Raw genomic sequence first — 9,173 nt, forward strand, 5'->3', positions numbered from 1 at the left:
AGGGGCTAGACTAGTGTATAAGGGGTCAGCCTGGGAATGTCCCTGCATGATCCTGGGACCATATTCCTGGGTAAATCCCTGCATTTTCTGTTGTGAAAGGGGTATTATTTCAAACAGCTGTGACCTGCAGTGCTCTAAATGCAGCCGGGCAGCCCCCTGCTCTCTGCCCAGCTGTCAATGACTGTCACCCCTGCAGCTTCCGGTCCAATTCTTCTCCCCGCTTTCACCTCAGCCCACCTCCCCTTTAATCAAGTGGTGCCGGCGGCCGGCATGCTCCCACGACATCACGCACAACAACAGCGCGCACAATATTTCAAATGTCCACTCGGCTAGAGGGGACACCTGGAGGGGAGTGGGAGCATGCTCTGCGCTGGGCTCTGCTCCTCTCCCCATAGAAGCAACTGCACCGCTCTCCATCTCTCCCTGCAGCAGCAGCAGCGAAGGCTCATATAAAAATTTACAGTAAGTGGCACTTTTGGGGGCATTGCTTAATGGATGCTACAAGTGGCGGTATGTGGGGGCATTACGCATAATGTGTGGCTTAATGTGTAAGGGGCATTACGGTGTGCAGCATTATGTGTAAGGGGCATTATGTGTGCAGCATCATGTGTAAGGGACATTATGTGTGCAGCATCATGTGTAATGGGTACTTTGGTGTGCGGCATAATGTGTAATGGGTACTATGGTGCGCGGCATCATGTGTAATGGGTACTATGGTGTGCGGCATCATGTGTAATGGGTACTATGGTGTGCAGCATCATGTGTAATGGGTACTATGGTGTGCGGCATCATGTGTAATGGGTACTATGGTGCCATCAAGCAATAACCCCCTAGCAATGAGCACGTAGGTAAGCAGCACTTATGTGGCAAATATGTAATGGGCATTACGGTTTGTTATATAGTATGTAATGGGCATCATGATGTGTGGCACAATGTGTAATGGGCATTATGGTGTGTGGCCTTATGTGTAATTGGCATTACGGCGTGTGGCTTTATGTGTAATGGATATTACGGAGTTTGGTAAAATGTGTATTGGGCATTACTGTGTATGGTCTAAAGCAGGGCTGGGCAACACCGGCCCTCCAGATGTTAGTGAACTACACATCCCAGGATGCTTTGCATTAGTTTTGCTATGTGGCCATGCTGAAACTAATGCAAAGCATCCTGGGATGTGTAGTTCATTAACATCTGGAGGGCCGGTGTTGCCCAGCCCTGGTCTAAAGTGTAATACCACACCCCTTTTTGTGATGCCACGCCTCCTTCCCATGAGGCCACACCCCTTTTTGCAGCGCGGCTACGCCGCGCAAAGGTCCCCCTGCTATTATGTCTAGATCAGGGACCACCCATTACCATAATTCTAGATTCGCCTATGGCTGCAATAGCAGGGATCACATTGCATTGCATTGCATGTTCATGCGTTGTGCATGCAATGCGATGCAATTTGATGAAACCTAAGTACAAAAAGTATGTGCAAGCACATACTTTTTGTACTGTACGATGAGGTGCGCGGGAGCGCGCACCTCAAAGCACACATCGGCTCAGCACGCTTAGCAGCGTGTATGGGCTGCTTAAGACCTCACTGCACTCTGCTAAAAAAGAAGTTGCATTTTTACACAATAAAGTTCAGGACCTTGAAAATCGGTCCAGGAGGAGTAACTTGCGCATAGTGGGACTCCCTGAAAGTGTCAAAGGCCAAGAATTGTTTGATTTCACCAGACTGACTCTCCCTGAACTTTTACAAGTGGCAGACAGATGCAATGATCTAATAATAGAACAAGCCCATCGCTTAGGCTCTGTTAGGCCACAGGAGGGCGCCAGGCCCTGAGCTGTGATTTTTAAAACACTTAACTTTCTGTACAAAGAGCTTGTGGGTCAGACGTTGATGCACTATTGCACAAGACTGGGAGTTGGGTACCGATGATTTCGCTGAATTAGGCCCCCTCTCATATGAGAAGACTTACGAAGCGTACGCCGGCTGACCTAGCCGTGCGGGCGTTCTCTCAGTACTACCATTACGTTGTGTGTGTGTTACACTCTGTCCTGTCTGTCTGGCTGTCTGCTAATAGCAAGCAGCTAGGAGTGTGCTTCAGGTTGCTCTCAGCTGCAGCCACTGATTACCTCAGCTTGGTATAAAAAGGAATCAGTAGGACTCCACCCCGCTGGTCATAGTTCCTGCTCCATGTGTGGATGGCTTGTACTCCAGCTCCCCCTGGTAATCAGCCTTGGACATTTGCCTTGTCTCTGTCTTCAACCTGCTCTGGATATTCACCTTGTCTCGGTCATCAACCTGCTCTGGATATTCACCTTGTCTCTGTCATCAACCTGCTCTGGATATTTACTTTGCCTGCTTTCAAAAGGACTTTCAGTTAAGTACTTTGGTTCCTGCTATTTCTTACCATATACAGAGTAGCTGGCCTGCATTCTCCCACTACTTTGCATCCTGCAATTATCCATAGTACTTTGCATTATCTACCTGCATTTCTTGTACCATTGAAAGTCACTTTGTTTGCTGTGTAAATTATACTTTATTCTTTGATGCCTGAATAAAGTATTCCATCGTTATTTTCTGTGGACATTCCTTTGAGCTGCATCCAGGTCCTGGCTATATTTGTGTCATTGCTAGCTGCTGCTTTCCCCTGCTTCTAGGCATTGTGTTTCCCAGACTTTCTGCACAGAAGGTGTTAAGGTGCGTACACACGGGGGCGATTTAGTGCAAAATCGCGGGAAATATGGTCGCTGAGCGACCATATTGCCCGCAATGGGAGTGTGCACCGGCGATATATCGCCGGGTGCGCGCTCCCGTTTCTGCCCCTGTGGTGATCGCTGGTCGCAGGAACATGCTCCTGCAACCAGCTGATTACCACTGCCGGGCTCCCCCCGACAGTTTCTTTTTCATCAGCGACCATCTCTGGTCGCTGATGTAAAGTAGAAACTGAGCAATATATTGCTCAGCAATATATCTCCCCCGTGTGCACAGCATTAATCTGACATTATTCATCAGTTACCTTTCCACACCTGGTCCTGAATTCCCTGCAGCCAGTTTTGTCTTTTTGTACCAGCCCATTGCTCACTCCAGATACTGATACACGGTTTCCAGTCTGTCAGATCCTAACATTGTGACTGTATTTCTAGTCCTCTTCAGGACTCTAATGTACTTATTAGCTGTACCGCTTAAGGCCCATACACACTTAAAGATTTTCATTTCAAAAGACTTTGCCAAAATCTCTGAAAGATATATCTTTCACCAAAGTAGTTCGTACACACTGAGCTATTTTTATCAAAGAGCGAGAGATTTTCAGGCGGCGAAAGACTTTGATGAAAATCTTTTATTATAAAAGGATATTTACATAATGGGCGGGGTTTGTATTCCAAGGGTGGGAGCAGAGGGGCCCTTTAAATTCAGTGCATTTCTGTTCTTGGGGCCTGATTCAGAACTGATCGCTGGGTATATTCGTAGCCCAGCGATCAGGTAAATGCCACCCCGGCTGTTACTGCTATAATATACATTGGTGGGCCGTTGTGTGTGTGTGTGTGTGTGTGTGTGTGTATATAGACAAGACGTCACCACATATGTTATCGTTTCAGCCTTTATTCAGGCTTTTATCAAATGTAAGTTGTTTTAATAAAAACCTGAATAAAGGCTGAAACGTTAACATATGTGGCGATGTCTTGTCTGAGTTATTTGAAGACCCCAGTACCAATGTACATCTATCTATCATCTCCGAGTCAGAGGGACAGATGACAGCGGGGACCGGGAGCTGCAATGGGCGGGTGAGCGTCTTTTTCCCCCTTCTCCGTGCTGCGAGCAGGGGGAGGCGGCGGGGCAGTACACGGGCTGAAAGTTTATAATCTTTCAGCCCGTGCTACGTACACACTCAGCGATGATGGATAAAAAAACATCCATCATCGCTGGCATGCTGGTAAAACCAGCCGATGTGGGTCCTCGCTAGCGATGATGCGGGAGCGCGCATCATCGCTAGTAAGCAATCTGTGGAGCAGATTGAATGATTTTCATGTGAAAATCGTTAAGTGTGTATGGGCCTTTACAACCTGAGTTAACCGCTGTATCTAACACCAGCGGCACTGGGTGTAACAGCTGGTGCACGCTAGCCTGCATCACAGCACTCGTCCCTGAACAGGGAGAGTCTGTGGATAGCGGAAGCGGCGGCACAGAGCTAGCTACGTTGTATCATTATTATGCTCACATGTATGCCAATTATTACAGTTACATCAGTTAGGCATTTGGCCACTCTGTAACTTATTCTTATAACTTATGCTACATGTGTCACAAAAGGTCCTGCAGCAACCCACTCCATATATGTACAAACCAATTGTACTACATTACCTGAAAGTGATATACGGTATTGCCTCTAGTTCTCAATAGTGTTTCCCATACGTGCCTACTTTTGAAAACTAGTTTCAGGGAGATTATAGTTGGTAATAGAATTTTCACAGCGCCCCATGAGTGAGCGTGCCATGCTTCACTCAATGGGCGTGTCTATTTCCATATATGGACAGATTGTGAAAAGAGATTCTGAACCTGGCACCTAGAAGCGTGAGTGTGTACTGCTACATTTGAGAGGAATATTTTAAAATGACTTGTATCCAAATGTAGATGAGCCCCACAGCAGTTAGAAAGAGCTACCATACTTGGTAATGTGATGGGAAATGGCGCTGATGATTCAATGTAAATGTTTCTCATTACTTTTTTGTGGAAAAAAAGGAACAGTGTAATGTGGGCTAGGTGATATGAGGGAGATTGGTAGACTAATGAGGGAGAGAGGGAGATTGCTGCTATTTCAGGGAGTCTCATGCAGGAGGGTAGGCAACTATGGTGTTTCCACACTGTAATGAGCTGTTATATAATTGATTAACCAGATATCACTACGTATACACTCCCACAGATTGTGGTACAAATAAAGGAGTATATCATGACCTGCAGGGCTTTTAATACAGTCCACACTAAATACCTAATATTAAATTGAGACACCTCTCCCCCCACAATCTGATATCACCAGGAGGGATTATTTGAGTCGTGTCAAACTTATATTATAAGAAAGGTAACTGATTGTAGAAACCCGCACAAGCTTTTTAATTTCACACTTGTGTTTATGTTGTATATTATCAATACTGATATTAATGTAACCAGAAGGACAATAAGTGAAATGCGCAGTTTACGTACTCTTTCCGTAACTTGCGTACCCTTTATCTCTAGCTATGTGAGAACAAAGCGTAGCGGACCTTTTCCATGTATTGTACACGCTGGATCAGTTCCAGTAATAAGAAATCCCTTCGCAGTACTTAAACTGCGAATACCTTTTATGGACAAAGCTAGATGTGAATAATAGACGAGACAAAGATCTAACAAAGGGCCTTATTCTAGTTCACTCTTTCTGACAAAATCCTCCTTAGATGGACAAAACAATGTGCACTGCAGGGGGGCAGATGTTACTTGTGCAGAGAGAATTAGATTTGAGTGGGGTTTTACTTCAAAGTGAGATCTATAGTGCAGTGTAAAAATAAAGCAACCAGTATTTACCCTGCACAGAAACAAAATAACTCACCCAAATCTAATTCTCTCTGCACGTTTTACATCTGCCCCACCTGCAGTGCACATGGTTTTGTCCATCTAAGAAGGATTTTGTCAGAAAGAGTGAACTAAAATAAGGCCCAAAGTGAGGAGATAGATTCTCCAAATAGTGTATTTAGTCCCTAGCGGACAACAGGGGATTACAGAAAGTAAGAACAGTGTTACACTTGATACAGTTAAACTAACAATAATAAATATACTTTAAATTAACAAGGAAACAGATACATAATATAATCAGCCACATTGAACAAACAGGAATACAAATGTTACAGGAATACAAATGTTACTGTAAAGAGAATATCGCAGCACAGTCCGGTCGGAGCTCGCTATGTTCAAACTGAACTTAGCCCTGTCAAGATGTAGCTAGAGATGCAGTGCAAAAGAGACCGAGCCAGTTCAGGGATAGCTATTTTATAGGGTCCAAGAAGGGGGGGGTCAAAGGCCCTTACGATTGGTCAAGGGTTCAAATGTCCAGTCTTCAGTGATTAGGGCAAGGTATTGCACCTGGTTTGGATTGGTGCAGGGGGAGGGTAATTTGGTGTCCTTTGTTTGTTAGCATCGTCGCCAGGGTCATAAATCAGCAACAAGAACTGGTTACAACTAGATTCCTTTGTCTTACACATGGCAAAAGTACATATAATAAGTATTTTGTCCGTAATTATCAAACCATAGGACTTGCGAATTTTTGGCTGCGACCGGAATGCTGCGCACGGGACACAGAACATAAAGATACCAAACATGTACAGAAACAATCGTGTATTTCTAATTAAACTATGTGTAGCGTACTAAACCTTTAACTATATTTTATTTTGTTAGTGTGATATTATGAATTTATGTGTATTAGTATGGCTGCGCTTATGATCTACTTTGTTACACAGACTCGGATATTATACTTTATTTGCGCAACTCTGCGAACCAAAATGGTGGCCATACTATCCTAAAATGATGTGTGTGTAACTCGACTTTAACAATGTCGTTTGTCCTATTATTGCAGATTTTAAACATAACTATTAAAAGGTATATTTTATGTCTCTTGTTTATAAATGGTGCACCACCATATGACAAACTTTTCTCTTTCTCTACATTAAAGTCTGTACAAAGAGCTTCTCTGGTCGGCCTCTAGAAAAATGTGCAATATATCCTGGCAGGGACATAAAATACTGGTATTCCAGGATTACTCTGCAGAACTCTCCAAGGCGCGGAAAGATTTTGCTCCTTTGCTCCTGTCTGCATGAAATTAATCCGTGATGGTACAAAGTTTGCCATGCTATACCCAGCAAGGCTCTGCATATATGATGGCAACTCTTTTAAGGACTTTACGACCCACTTGGACGCCGAGTCATACTTATGAGAATGGGACAGCCACAGCTACTTCCTGGGCAGAAGACCCCTAAAAGGACACTGTACCTGCTTATATCATCTTTGCAGTTTATCATACCCTGCTTCTTATGTGATGACTCAGGACACTACTAGATTCAAAACCTTCATACATATACCGAGTTATCAGGCAAACTTTCCTAATAGCTCCAAACCTCCAAACCTATTTCAAATATGTTATATTTGTGTTCATATCATATGCTAAGTGAATAGTATGTTTATTTGTCAAGACAGACACCCTCCCCTCCTCCAATCCCCCCTCCTTTCCCTCCCTATAGCTAAGCACATGTGGCGGGCTGCACAGTTTGTTATGATAAGATTTACAGTTTGGGCTCCGGGGTTAAGGAGTGTGACCTTTTCAAATTGTAAAAAAAGTTTCTTGCTCGCTGGAAAATGGCTGACAGCCAAATCTCAGTCCGCAAGATCTCCGGCGCTATGGGTAACAATTATTAGTAATTAGAACCACATTGTGTTAATATTAAGAAGTATATTGTCTAAAAATATATATATATATAAATAAAAATAATGTGCCAGCTGCTGCAGACAACACCTGTGGGATTGCCTCTGCCCACAAAAATATTTGCAAGAAAGGACCAGAAGAGATGGTGTGTTTTGCGCTGCTGACCGTGTATACTTAAAGAAACAACACTCCAAATGCAGAGCAATTGTACAGAGAAATGAATTGAGGACACACTGCTTGAAGATTTTAAAATTAATATAATAAAAGCATATAATATACAGTACATGAAAAAAAACATACATATGAAAATAAACAAAAATAAAAAATGTATAAAAAATATATAAAAAAATAGATTAAAAAAAAATATACAAATATTAATATTATGGGCTGGACGTATATTTAGGAGCTCCGATGAAGGTGTACACCAAAGAGTTTTTATAATTGATGTTATAATGACAGCTGTTAATGTCCATATACTGTTAGTAATGGGTTAGTGGATTAGGGGTCCATAAGCAGGTATTATTAGGTGTATGGACAAATGTAGAGCTGAGCAGGCAGTCAATTAGCATGTAAGTCACACGCATCAAGAAATTTGTGGCCAAGCAGCAAAGATAAGTATAGGTGTTAGTTGCAATGATGCAGAGCGGGGATCTGGATTTATCTCACCCCTTTTGTAGCTCAGTCTGCTGGTTGCTCCGGTCAGAGGGGACGGCTGAGGTTTGTCCTCTGTGGGGCGCTTTGGTGCGCCGGTAGCCAGCACTTTCTCCTCAAACGGCAGGAGTATCCTAGTGTAACAGACGACGGAGGTGATGTTTGGGCGTGAGCCCTGATAAGAAGCCAGAAGCTGAGATTTGCAGCAGGCTTGTGGATGACAATTTTTCGTGTCCCCCCCCCCCCTACCTTTCTTCCTAGGGCTTTTTACCAAACTGCCAACCAACCAAAATGTATTGCAAAGATAACCTAGATGGGTGTCCTTACTTCTTACTCCCTGCTAACATGGCAACACTAACGATAGGAAGCTGGAATGTAGGCGGGATAAATTCTCCACAAAAATGAAAAAGAATACTAATGTACTTAACTAAACTCCAACTTGATATTATTTGTCTACAGGAGACTCATCTTACACCTGCTGAGACAGCTAAACTTAATGCTTTACGCTGGCGAGTGATATCATCAGCCTCCCAGTGGGGTAGCTAGGTGCCACGGTGCCCGGAGCAAGGGCATGTCCCCCACCCCCCATTTGTAGTAGGCTGCAAAAAGGGGGGCCGGCCTAACTTTGTACCCCACACTGTAATGCCCATTGCACATTTTAGAAAACTTTGTAATACCCATTACACATAAAGCCACATGCTGTAATGCCAATTACACATAAGGTGACACATGATGCACATTACATACTATATAACAAACCGTAATGCCCACTACATTCTATATATCAAAACCATAATGCCCATTCCACATCTGACACATAAGTGCCACTCACAGTACCTACATGCTCATTGCTAGGAACTTCATGCTTGATGCCAAGGGGCTTCATGCTCGATGCCAAAGTGGACTGAAATTATGAAACTTAATGCCACTTACACTATATGACATACACACCTATCCATTCTATCCCTATCCAGTAGGGAATGGATAGAGAAAAGCATGGCAGTAGGGAGCAGAGAGAGATGTAGGGGGATGATAGTGAGATGCAAGGAGGGGGTGGAAAGATTCCAGGGTGGTAGAGAGGGGGAGAGAGACACA

The sequence above is a fragment of the Crinia signifera genome, chromosome 1 (assembly GCF_055691185.1).
Source record: "Crinia signifera chromosome 1, ASM5569118v1, whole genome shotgun sequence".
Taxonomy (NCBI): Eukaryota; Metazoa; Chordata; class Amphibia; order Anura; family Myobatrachidae; genus Crinia; species Crinia signifera.